Source organism: Benincasa hispida, chromosome 12, assembly GCF_009727055.1.
Source record: "Benincasa hispida cultivar B227 chromosome 12, ASM972705v1, whole genome shotgun sequence".
Taxonomy (NCBI): domain Eukaryota; kingdom Viridiplantae; phylum Streptophyta; class Magnoliopsida; order Cucurbitales; family Cucurbitaceae; genus Benincasa; species Benincasa hispida.
The window spans coordinates 28,337,850-28,351,739 of NC_052360.1; the positions used below are offsets into that span (position 1 = coordinate 28,337,850).

The 13,890-nt window shown below is 32.6% G+C and overlaps 1 long non-coding RNA gene across 2 annotated transcripts; it reads left to right on the forward strand.

Annotated features, from left to right (window-relative positions):
* The first annotated feature begins 8,124 nt into the window (after positions 1-8,124).
* Positions 8,125-13,161, forward strand: LOC120068312. Of its 2 annotated transcripts, XR_005479156.1 has the most exons (5): positions 8,125-8,390; positions 8,557-8,640; positions 11,591-12,549; positions 12,633-12,753; positions 12,829-13,161. It is a non-coding gene; the product is annotated as an uncharacterized LOC120068312 (long non-coding RNA). The 2 variants fall into 2 exon arrangements; XR_005479157.1 differs by lacking the exon at positions 11,591-12,549.
* Positions 13,162-13,890: the final 729 nt, after the last annotated feature.

A 13,890-nucleotide genomic window follows, 5' to 3' on the forward strand; every position in this document is an offset into this window, starting at 1 on the left:
AACAATAGTGACCATTAGGATTGATAAATTAATTAAATTACATGGGTTGATGTCAAGTTTTGGATAGCCGAAAAAAATCTCTACTTCATGTAACACCGACAGTAAATTTATTTGAAGATGGAGAAGAACATGCCTGTATAAGAAAAAATCTGCACACTGGTGTGGTGCTTACCATACACACTCTGATACTTAAGTCAGGAAGTGAAAGAGTGTGAAAGTTAGAGAATTTGAGAGTAAGACTCAAGTTAATTCATATGAAATTATAATAATGTATTTATAGAGAAAGTTGACCTAGGGTTAGGATTTCTAAGTTGCCTTATGATAAGTAGATAACAGTGTAATATCCCAAATTTCAGAAAAATTTAAGTTAATTATCTAAAATTATTGAGTTTAAATTTTCCTTTCATTTGGAAAATTGGGGTTAAATTGAAATAATTGAAAAACATTTATTGGTTAAATTGAATTTAATTGATTATTTTGAAAATATTGAATTTTGCTTCCCTTTGATTTTGGATTTTAGGGCCAACTTAAAAAAAATAATTAAGAAGATAATTAATTTCACGTGGTTTAATTGATTTAAATATTTGGAAGGATTTAATTTGTATCAAATTGATAGATTTGATGCCCTTTAATTTTGGTTTTTGAAGCCTAAATTAAATAAATTGAAAAGTAATTGATTTATAAATTTAGTAAAATCTTTGGAGATTTTGGAGATATTGTGATAAAATAATTTATTTATCTTTTCAAAATTGGAAAAAAAAAATAAAAGAATTAAGTTTTTTTTTTTTTTTTTTTTTTTTTTTTTTTTTTTTTTTTTTTAAATCAAATGAGAGTGAAAAGAGGTCAAAAATTGGGGAGAAAGCAATTCGATTTTTCAGCGATAGCTTCCACAAAATTGTCGATTGCTAGAGTTTGAACCGTTGGATCGTGCTCAAATTTGGTCAAACGGTTGTTGTTTGAAGCTAGGGTTTGCTCGTAATTGCTGCTGAATAAAATCTGTAAAACTAGAAATTCTCCTTCTTCCACTCTCGCAAACCCTCCTCATGCAAGACCCTCGCTACCAGCCGCTAACCTAAATAATTTATACCGTATGATAGCAACACCCGCTACCTATCGATAGTATCCACGAGCCGATGGGCCATCTATCGCCACTGCCCGATTTTTGCTGGAGTCTTGAGAAAAACCTTGGGTAAGACTTATTTTTCCTTATAATTTGGGAGGTGAAATTCACCCATTTGATTTTGGGTTAGATTAGTAACCTCTCTTAGATTCAAGATTTGGAAGTTTTAAGGCATTGACCATCAAGCTAGAGACCATTTTGTTTTGCAGAAAATTGGTGAAGATCGGTAAGTTTTGTAAGTTGTTGGATGGTTATTCTTTTGGATTGAGAGTAATAGTGGAAAATTAAGTTATTGATTTTGGATTTAATTCTTGATCAGATTGGCAATTGAATCAAGTTTTGGAATTTGTCTTGAACCAAGCCACAACTTTAGGTTGATTCAAGTATGCTAAAGAAGTTCTAAGGAGATTTTGTTTTGCGTTTTTTAACAAGTTGAGGTAAGTGATACTATTACCGGTGCCTTCATGCCAGGTGACCTAGATTAGACCTGTCAAGTTACTTGGTGGACTATGGAGCATGATTTTGTTTGACCTTATGTTTTGCTAGTTGCATGGCAGTTACAAGTATTATGACCATGTTAAAATTTCTAATCAGTACTGATATTATGTATGTGATGCATGAATGGACCAGTAGAGCGGTTTATTGTCTCGCCTTGACGCATGTTATTATTATGTTTGACGGTGTGCCTACGGGACGCTAGACATGCGTGAGCCGATAGGTTTACGTTCATGTTACTTTTATTTTCATGTTTCATGTTTTGACGGTGTGCCTACGGGCTGCTAGACATGTGTGAGTCGATTGGTTCATGTTCATGTTATTATTATGTTTGACGGTCTGCCTACGGACCGCTAGACATGCGTGGGACGATGGGTTCACGTTCATGTTATTATCATGTATGATAGTGTGCCTACGGGCCGCTAGACATGCATTTCAAGGCAAGATAATATGTCTTTTGGTTATGTAGCTGATAGTACGTCTTTTGGTTATGTAGCTGTATGAGTCACAGACTATTTTTCTTTGCTCGTGGATGTATAGCCTGATCCCGGTAATGGGATCACTTACTGAGTATTTTATATTCAAACTTTCCTAATTTATGTTTTTCAAGTAATGATAGGAACGGATCGACGGGTGGCGAGAGGGACCTGTGATTGTGCCATATGGGACATGTAAATCGCTTCCGCTCAGTTTACGTTTTCAAGCTATTTAAAAGTTTTGATTTGAAACTCAGTGTTGGTCAAAATTTTATTTGCTTAAGTTACTTTTTTTTCCTTCATTATTTTAGGGGCCCCAAACAAAGGTTTTACTTATTTGTTATTTATTTTAGAAAATTGTCTTTATTATTTTAATGAAATTTATTTTCCTCAATGGTCGAAATGTTTTGAATGTAAATGTGTAGTTATAAGTAACGACCTTTGTCAGAGTACTCAAAAAGGTCGGGTCGTTACACTAAGGGACGTGCCCAATTTTTGTTTAGCTACGATCGACCTCGACCTCTGGTGGAGGTTGAGTGTCTCCCTTAAACCATATCTTAGGCCTAAAATATCACTTTGGGTCGAGGCATGTGTAAAACGTACCTCATTAGTGTTTGACAAGGTTGTCTTCAACCTTAGCCGAGGCCGAGCCCCCTTCTCCTAGGCTCATTTCGGTCTTTAGTTGCTACTTTCAACCCATATCATGTTTCTCTTTGACTTTGTCATTTTTAAATGTCAGTTATATCTTTCGGTCCAAAATCACCTATAACATTAGTCCCTACTCTCATATTGGGTTTTGAGATTTGACTACTTCCAATTATGACCTAAACATTTTAGGCCCTACTTGGAAGTATTAAAAATCTTGTCAGTCTACTCTCAGCAAGATTAAGCTTCTCACCAATTTCCATGTAAGGTAACCCTAGATTGACCCATCAAACTTGTAAGGTTGGTATTGGGTACTCCTTTAAATTTTGTCAAAAAGATGATAATCGATTTCTTTAAGATTTGTGCACTGTCTCGAGAAAGATGAAAATTGATTTTTGAGATGTGAGGTGACAATCTTGTCAGAAAGATGAAAATCAATTTCTCCTTAGCAATGGTTACCTTGGCCTTGGCTTTTCACTTCACTTGGTCTCCTCGCCCTTGGCACTAGTCACTTTAGCCTTTGCTCTTTGCCTCTACTTTGTATCTTGGCCTCGGCCTTGACTCTTCGTTATAGTTTAGTCTCCTTAGCCTCGGCATTGGTCGTCTCAACCTTTTCTCTTCACTTCTACTTGGTCTCCTCAGCCTCAGAATTAGTCGCCTCTACCTTGTCTCTTCATTTAAACTTAGTTTCCTCGAACTCGATGTTAGCTACCTCGACCTGAGCCTGGGCCAACGTTATCTTGGCTTCGACTTGGACTTCTTAGCATAGTTTGAACCATTGATTTTAGTCCATTGGTCCTAATGGTCTTGTTGTGCATGGCTTCATATTGGTTTAGTTTTCTAACAGCCTTATGTTGTATTCCCTGATTGTTCCCACCTAAGATTAGTCTCTCTATTGGTTTTTGAACACGAGACTTTGCTTCTCACACTCTTAACAAAAGGGGCTTTTCCTTCGACAAGATCACGTACTAATGGTTCCACTTGAATCATTGCTGAAGGGTTCGACTTGTCTAGAATCTCAAGTAGTCGAGTTAGATCACGACCCATTATGGTTACTTGCTTTTCTAATGCCTCCAATTTTTCTGCAGGTTGAGGTGATGGATTTCTTATCCTCTGCGAGTGGCAATCTTGGTCTGAGTCACCTCCGTCCATGTTCCTATTCTCGTCTCTCTTACTCATGTTTTGTAAGGCATGTAGATTATCAATAGTCACTTCCTAGTTTCTTCCCCATAGACGGCGCCAACTGTTGATGTGAAACTTTAGATAGGGGAAATGCACCTCACCTTCACATGATATCAGTAGTGAATTTGTTTGAAGGAAGAGAAGAACGTGGTCTGCAAAAGAGAAAATTTGCACAAAAGTGAGAGAGTGAAAGAGTGTGGAAGTAGAGAATTTGAGAGTAGGACTCAAGTTATTGTATTTATAAAGAAAGTTGACATAGGGTGCTCTCTAGGGTTTCTGAGTCGCCTTCAGATAAATAAATAACCTACTAGACCAAGAGGTGTGTCTGGTTTCGTGTTTGGCTAAGGTCAGTCTCGACCTCAGGCGGAGGCCAACCGTCTCCTTTAGACCATATCTAGGCTTAATTTATTACTTTTAGACCAAGACATGCGTAAAACATACTCCATTAGGCGTTTGGTAAGGGTCGGCCTTGGTGACGCTATTGGCTTGGGCCAGGCCCAAGTCAACTCACTTTTTCTAGGCCTATTTCAATATTTAGTTGTCACTTTCAACCTGTATCACGCTTGTCCTTGATTTTTTCGTTTCTAAATGTCAATTATATCATTCAATCCAAAATCATCCCTAATAACGTGGATGAAAATTTTAAAAAATAATAATAATAACATACAGGACATAGAGGACGAATAATATAATGTAATTAATAAATTTAAATTTGCAATTTGTGTGGAATGAACAGGACTTAAAATTTTAAATATTGATATCATTATTATATAGGAAAATAAAGTATAATAAACTGACTTTCAATTAAAATTTGATATTATATTCAGTGTCTTTATGTGGGTTAGTATGATCTAAACAATAATTTACAACGCCTATCAACTTCATGCTTACATAATAATTTGAATAAGTTTACATGGATTAGACTTCAAATTTATAATTATACATTTAATTAAATTAAGTCGAGAAACGTAATTTAATTAAAATTATTGATCATTAGTCCTCCCGAAGAAGCAGCTAAATACAAGCGGCGAAATTTGCTTTTAAAATATTTGAACTTGAAGATAAATTTGTGGTCGCTTTCAATTTTGGACCAAGATGGTTAGATAATGAGGTGGAAATTGGAACTTTTTGCATTATTTTTAAATTTTATTATTTTTGTAATGATATTTATATTCCCAATTCTCACGTGGCATAACACTTTAAGTTCATTTAGATTTTATTTTAGTACCATGCAAAATCTCAATTTTATTATGAATATTATAATAATAAATATATGTCAATTGTTTAGTGTCCCAAAATCATGTGTCACTGTGTCATGTTTAGTGTCTATATAAGTCCACATCCTTCTTGCCACTTTACCTGTGACATTTGGTGGAACTTAAAATTACACACTCATTGGTAAGAAATCAACTTCAAATTCCAATTTTATAATTTTAGTTATTTTATTATTTTAGATTTTTATTTTAAATAATATTTTATTATTATTATTATATTATATTTTCTTCATATTTGTGTTCTCATTGTGCTCCTCAATTTTGCAATTCACGAGGCCAGTCGAGAATATGTATGGCTAAGATCAACGACTCACCACATTCGTGAAACATGTGGCTTGTCTTCTAATAAAAATCCTCCAACAATATTATACGAAAACAACAAAGCTTGCATAGCACAAATCAAATGATGATATATTAAAGGAGATAGAACAAAACATATTTCACCGAAACTTTTTCTACATTCATGATCTTGAAGAAAACGACGACATCACTGTACAACAAATTTGTTCAAAAGATAACCTGACAGACTTATTTACAAAGACATTACCAACTGCAACTTTTGAAAAATTGGTCCACAATATTGGAATGTGGCGACTCAGAGATCTTAAGTGATGTTTTCATGAGGGGGAGTAAATATATTGTATTCTTTTAGGAGTATATATTATATGAAATATGTACTTTTTTTCTTCACTAGGGTTTTTTTTTCATTGGGTTTTTCTTAGTAAGGTTTTAACGAGGCATATTTCACATATAAGCATTTAAGGGGGAGTGTTATGAATATTATAATGATAAATAGATGCTCATTGCTTAGTGTCCCAAAAGTCATGTGTCACCCTTCATATTGTCCATGTGTCTAGTAGTTATTCATGCTTGGTGGTATAAGTCCACATCCTACTTGTCACTTTGCCTATAAATGGTGGCATTTGGTGGAACATAAAATTACACACCCATTGGTAAGAAATCCACTTCAAATTTCATTAAATTTTCCATTATCCAATTTTATAATTTTAGTTATTTTATTTTAAATTATATTTTAGTATTATTATTATATTGTATTTTCTCCATATCCTTGTTTTCATTGTGCTCTTCAATTTCACAACAAATTTATGCTTACGTTTATTTTTCCATTTTTTCAATATTTAAATTATTTACTTATTATTTCTTGACTCTATACTTTGTTCTAAAATTAAATTATACAGAATGTTCTTTTAAAATGAGATGAAAAATTAACTAATGTGTAAAAATTAAGGGGATGTTTGGGGTAAGAAGTTGGTTATTATAGTCCCAAGTTATTATAACTGGATTATAATAGTTTATGTTTCGGTGTAGATTATTTTAGTTTGAGTTATAATAATATGTGTTTGAGGTATAAACTATTTTAGTTTAAGAATGACATAGTAAACACTTTAATAAAGAATAAAAAAATAGTGAATGTAAAACCGTAAAAACTGTAACAAATAATGAATACTATAGCAAATTGGAGTTTTGAAATAGTGTTGATGGTAGCTAATTGAGTAATAAAAAATAGTATTTACTATAACAAAAGGTGATTATTATAGTTTTAGGATAGCTCTTGCCCTAAACACATTCTAAAAGACATATGTGAAATAATTTATAACATCATTAATTTAAATTGACATGTTAGTTGATGTGTAAAGTTTATTAATGTAAAAGTTCTAACGAGATCTTTGAGATGGAATAAATGGTAATAATGATCTTAATCTCCAATATAGTTGTAAATAATATTATATATTGTTTTCTAAGTTTTGCACATCAATTATTACATGTTAATATTTCTATTATTTATTTTACCAAAAAGATTTTTATTTTTAACAATTTCATAGTGTGAATTTCATAATTCAAGGATAAATAGAGCTTTCCAATATCTAGGGATGTAATTAAAATGCACCATAAAATTTAGAGTATCCTTATATAATTAAACCTTATTTTAACTAAAACTTTAAATCTAAAATCTTGTTTATTTTTTCAATTAGGCTTATTAATTATTCAGGATTTTTTAATTAGGGAAAAAAATTAAAAATAAAAGATAAATTTTGTAATTACTTTTAACTTCTCTAAATTTTGGCTAATCTGTTCTTCAAACACTTTGACCAACTTACAAAACTCGAGAGGGAAAAAAAGGTTCTAGAGATATAGGAATCTATTTTAGCTTTAGAAAGTTGAGAATACTATAATGCCTTCCATTTTAAAATTTGTTAGAAGATTTTTAGTTAACTAGATGGGATGCACATGTGAAGATCTCATTTTATATTATGCCTTCAATCTTGGTTAGTTATAAGGTTTTTATTTTTTATTTTTATTTTTTATTATTTTTTTAGTGAAGTTGGAGTGCACATGTGAAGATCACATTTATTTAGGTGTATTCATCCATCTTTATATATCCTATTTAGTACTCAACCACAAGCTGCCATGTGGCGATTTTTTAAAATATATTTTTAATTAAATACTATTTCCGGTGTGATTGAAGAGGATGCATGAAAGATTGGTTGTACCAAAGTATTACTCTTGTTTTAATTTTACAAAAGAAAGATATAATTAAACTATATGATAATAAGATTAATCCTCCACGTTGATATAAAGTAGAAGTTTGTAATAACAATTATAACTTCACTATAACATTATTTATCAGAATCAACAAGAACCGAGTGATATAGACTATATAACATATAGTTATCACTCTCAAATTTTTCCAACAAGAATAAATTCATATTCCCTCACCAACAATTTATATTCTTAATGTCATAAAATTCTCTTAATGATGTTTGCCATTGTGCAATAAATGGATTGTGAAATACATCCTGTTGGGCTTTTAGGATAAATCCAATGAGGCTCAAGAAGAATTCAAATTCTGGAAGTATAGGACAGCTGTGTGAATGAATGGTTTTTAGGGTGCCACGGTGTTGATAAAAAATTCCTCCTACTCAAAAGAGGTAAATTAACGAAATACTCCATTCACTTAGTTTTAATTTGTAAGGAAATTCTCTAAGAACATTCTTCAATGATAGCTTGATTTGATGATGAAAACCACATGCAAGAACAGAGACGAAGTAGATGTAGAAAATAAGAAAGAGAGAAAGAAGAAGACTCGAGTTATGTGGTGCGATCAAGGTGATCTACATCCACAGGAAGAAACTCTCTATTATGAAAATCACAGGAAGTGTTTACAAAAAAATGAAGGTTTGAATCTTCTTTTATACTTAAAGCATATTCATTACAAGAGAGTTTGTTAAGAGAAAGTTGATTTCATCATTTTTACAAATCTCCACCTTGAAATCAACTAATATTAAAAAAAAAAAAAAAAAAATAGGGCTTCTTCCGATATGATTTCTTCAACCTTTTTCAGGTAGGTCGAAGTCGATTAACTCGAAACACTTGGAATTCGAGCTGAGTCATCAGCTTGGTCATCATGTCAGCTGCATTATCAGAGGTATGGATTTTCAGAACTTCAACTTCTTTCTTTCCTATTATTTCTCGTACAAAATGATACTCAACATCTATGTGTTTAGTCCGATTATGAAACTGTGGATTTTTTGACAAGTGTATAGTGTTTTGATTATCACAGAATATTTTGATTATTTTCTATTGTATGCTCATATCTATTAGTAATACTTTCAACCATAGAGCTTCTTTGATTGCTTATGATAATACTATAAATTCAGCTTCTATAGTGGATAAAGTAACTACTGATTGTAGATTTGCGTTCTAACTTAGGAGATTAGGACCATAAAGGAAGCAGTAGCCTGATAGGGACCTTCGTTTATCTAGATCTCCTGTGTAGTCAAAGACCACAAAGCCATATAACTTTGTTTCTAAATTAGAACTATTCTGATATATGAATCTAGCTTCACTTGTTTACTTAAGATACCTAAGTATCCATTTAGTTGCTTCCCAATGCCTTTTATCGGGGTTAGTCATATATCTACTAACCAAACTAACTGCATAGGACAAGTCTGGTTTAGTTGAAATCATCAAATACATGAGGCTTCCCATTGCTTGTTGACTGTAGGGTACAGATGCCATCTGATTTTTATGGTCAATATCTGTTTCTTTAGGAGAATTAGCTACTGAGAGTTTGAAATATGAAGCCATGGGAGTAGTCATAAGTTTAGCTTCATATAAGTGAAACCTTTTGATTACTTTTTCACAATAGGCTTGTTGATTTATGTATAGAAGTGACTGATCCCTGTTTCTTATGATGTCAATACCAGGGATTCTTTTAGACTCCCCCAATTCCTTCATGTCAAATTCTTTCTTTAGAAGATCTTTGATATGATTTAGGTCCTCTTTTGAGCTTTCAACTAACAACATGTCATCAATGTAAAGGAGAAAATAGACCTTATCCATGTAGGACTTAGTATTCACATACACAAAGTTGTCAAATGAGCTTCTCTTAAACCTATTGTCTACTATATAATCATTAAATCTCTTGTACCAGCATCTTGGAGATTGTTTTAGTCCATAAATGGAATTTTTTAACAAACAATATAGATCTTCTTTATCCTTTACCTCATATCCTTGGGGTTGGATCATATAGATTGTCTCCTCTAGATGTATATGAAATAAAGTTGTTTTGACATCTAGCTTATCCAACTCCACATCTAGCTTATCCAACTCCAAGTTGTTATGAACCACCAAAGAGAGTAAAAGTCTGATTGATGTTTGCTTGACCATTGGAGAGAATATTTCAAAATAATCAATCCCCTACCTTTGAGTGTAGCCCTTAGCAACCAACCTAACCTTATGTCTAGGTTTCTGAATACCAACCATGTCTTTTTTCAGTTTGAAAATTCATTTAGATGTTATAGACTTGCGTCCATTAGGAAGAGGAGCTATAGTTCATGTTCCATTAATTTTCAATGACTAAATTTCCTCATTCATTGCTTCTACCCATCTTCTAACATCAGGACCATTCACGGCTTTTTCAAAAGATGATGGTTCATCATCTGTGGGAGCCACTGAGGCATTTAAGACCAAATTCGTATAATTTGTTTTAGTGTACCTAGCAAGTAGTATAATAGTCCTCCTTTGTCTGTCTTTAGCTAAATAGTAATGATTCAAGTTAGGTTGAACTTCTTCAAATTCACCATGTTCAACCATCTCTTCTTCGGGATTTTATGTTTCATCATATGAATTAGAATTAGAAGGTTGGTCTGATAGATTCTCCACCTCAATTTCATTGGTCACAAGTTTAAGAGTACAATCTGATTTCTCTTGCTTTTACATAAACATTATAGATTCTTGAAAATCATGTCCCTACTATTATTAATAAACCTCTTTTTTGTAAGATGCCACATTCTAAAGCCTTTTACTCCATCAGTGAAACCAACAAACATACATTTCACAACTCTGGCCTTTTTAACTTCCCTTGGTTCTGATGAACATACCCCACATACCCAAATACCTTTAAGTTATCTAGGTTAGGAGGGTGTTTAGTCCATTTCTTTTCTGGGGTTAGGAAGTTTAAGGAAGTATAAGGGCATCTATTTAGTGTATAGACTATGTAAGAGGTTGCTTTAATCTAAAACTTTTCATGTAATACAACATCAGATAAAAGATATTTAACCCTCTTCATAATGGTTCTATTAAGTCTTTCTACAACTCCATTCTATTGAGGGGTGTGCCTTACAGTTCTATGTCTAGTTATACCCTGTTCTTTGCAAAACTTATTAAAATCCTCTCCACAGAATTCTAGTCTGTTGTCTGTTCTTAGGTACTTGATTTTCTTCATTGTTTGATTTTCAATCATGTTTTCCACTCTTTAAATTTATCAAACACTTGATCATTAGTTTTAAGGAAATAAACCCAACTTCTTCTAGAGTAATCATTAGTTAGGGTTAGAATGTACCTTGATTCACTTAGTGAGGAAGTTGAAGCTGACCCCCAAAGATCTTAGTGGATATAGTCTATGATTCCTTTTGTGGTATAGTGAGATTTGATAAAGTTGTCCCTATTGACTTGTCGAATATGCAATGTTCACAAAAAGTAAGTTGGTCACCGATGCCATAAGGAAGAAGTCCCTATTTAGATACAGCTTTGACCCCTTTTACACTAATGTGAGTCGACCTTTTATGCTATATATCACTTTCTGTCAAGGTGGAAATAGTCACTGTATTTGTTGAGTTTATCATCTCTACGCATTTGATTATAAATACTCTATTCACCTTTTCCCCAGCCAAGACCACCTTTCCATCTTTAATTACTTCAAAAGTTCCTCCTTTGCCTCGATATCCACAGCCAATTGAGTCCAACATCCCTAAAGATATAAAATTTCTTTTTAGTTTAGGAACATGTCTCACATTCCTTAATAGTTTGATTGATCAATCCTTTAATTTTAAGGAAACTTATTTTGCAAACCTCATTATTTCCCATATGCACAGGCTGTTCTTCAATTTCTTTATAGGTGTTGAACCACGATTTGAAAGGAGTCATGTGGAAGGTACAACCAGAATCTAACACCCAGTCATGCTTTTCAATAGGGTTGATTAGGATAGCTTTGTCTTGAGTGGAGGCAAGTGCATCTGAATAGGTAATGGAGTTTTCAACGATAGAGACTTCAGCTTGTTTGTTCTTTTCTTTCTTCTGATTTTTCCTCTTAAGAGTGTAGCAATCCTTGATTAGACGCTATTTTTTCTTACAATAATTGCATTTAACCTTCTATTTGATGGAATTTTCATCATTTGATTGTTGTTTTGCATTTTTCTTGTGACTGTTCTTTGTTTTCCCTTTTGCAAATAAGCCTTCAGCTGTTGATCTTTCTTTGTAGTATTCAATTCCATTTCTCTTGTTTTCAAAGCAGATATGATTCTTTCTATGTTGATTGTCTCTTTGCTATATTTTAGTGTATTTTTTACTTTTTTATAGGCTTCCGGTAATTAGTTTAGAAGAACAAACGCTTCATTCTCATCTCCAATTTTCTCACCAAGATTTTTAGACTTTGAAACAATCTTTTTATATTCATCAAGGTTCTTCGTTAAAGACTCTGCAGAATTCATTTCGAAAGTAAAAAAAAAAAAACTCTCTTAAATACATTTTATTAGGCAAATCTTTTGTGAAAAACAACTCTTCTAATTTATTCCACATTTTAAATGTCGTTTCTGGATCAATCACCTGTTGTAATACACTATCACTGAGGTTTAAAACAATCTTGCCATAAGCTGATAGTTCCATATTCTTTTTTTTTCCTCGTCTGTCTATGTATCTAGGAATTTAGCAGGATTCTTAATGGCTTAATGAGCCTTTTACTGGTCTAGGATTGGTTTGATTTTGGCTTTTCACATACCAAAATCACCTCTATCATCAAATTTCTCCACTTCATACCTTGCAACAGCCATCTATAGTGAGTTCTTGATTCTTGACTCTTCAAGATTTGAAATCTTTTGATCCATATTAACTCTGATACCACTATTGTTGGGCTTTTAGGATAAATCTAATGAGGCCCAAGAATAATTCAAATTTTGGAAGTGGAGGACAGCTGTGGGAATAAATGGTTTCCAGGGTGCCACGTTGTTGATTAAAAAAAAAGTCCTCCTACTCAAAAGAGGTAAGTAAACGAAATATTTCATTCACTTAGTTTTGATCTGTAAGGAAATGCTCTTAGAACATTCTTCAATGGCAGCTTGATTTGATGATGAAAACCACATGCAAGAACATAGATGAAGTAGATATAGAAGAGAAGAAAGAGAGAAAGAAGAAGACTCGAGTTATGTGGTTCGATCGAGGTGATCTACCCATGGGAAAAAGCTCTCTACTATGAAAATCACAACTTACAAGATAATCTCTCTTATTTTTCTCTCTTCTTTCTATCCATTGTGTGTATATTTAAAAATGAAGGTTTGAATCTTCTTTTATACTTAAACAGATTCATTACAAAAGAGTTTGTCAAGAGAAAGTAAGTTCATTTCAACATTTTTACACATCTGCACCATACACTACAAGGATAATAAGATTTCTCGACGCCTAAAAATATCAAGAAATAGGCAAAAATAGTGCCAGGAATGGATCTCCCGATGCTGTAAGGATTGTTAGTCAATTTGTCGTCGGATACACATTGAAGAAACCCTTAACACAAACTTTCCAGTCTTCCCTAACGCACATAGGGATCAACCTTACGCACTGGAGAGTTGATCATTGTATTATCCCAACATATATATACGAAGTCGACAATTACTAATTACCAATGTCATATAAAGCAAAGAAGAGAATAACAACTTTGAAAATACTGTTGACTTTTTGACCCTTAATCTTAAATTAATTAATTTAATATTTTGATGATAACAAACCTGCTTTTATTTATTAACAATTTGAGTGTTTTTAAATGTCTATTGCATAGAGCTTGGAGCAACAATTCCGACGCATCTTGAAGAAGATATAGCAAAAAAGCGTAACGAAAAAATACCAAAGATGGTGATGTGGCGGCCAAAACATCAAACTAGACCAATTAGAAAAAGTCACTTGGAGTAATGAAGGAGTAACATATGGTGGTTTTTTTTTAAAAAAAAAAAATGAATTGGTTTTAAAAAGAAAGTGAATTAAAAAAATGAATTTAATACCATTTTATATGTGTGTCTAACGGCTAGTTTTGGACACATGGTAGACATTTGTTTTTTATTGAGTTTTAAAGAAATGATTTTAAAAATGATATATATATATATATATATATATATATATATATTTTTTT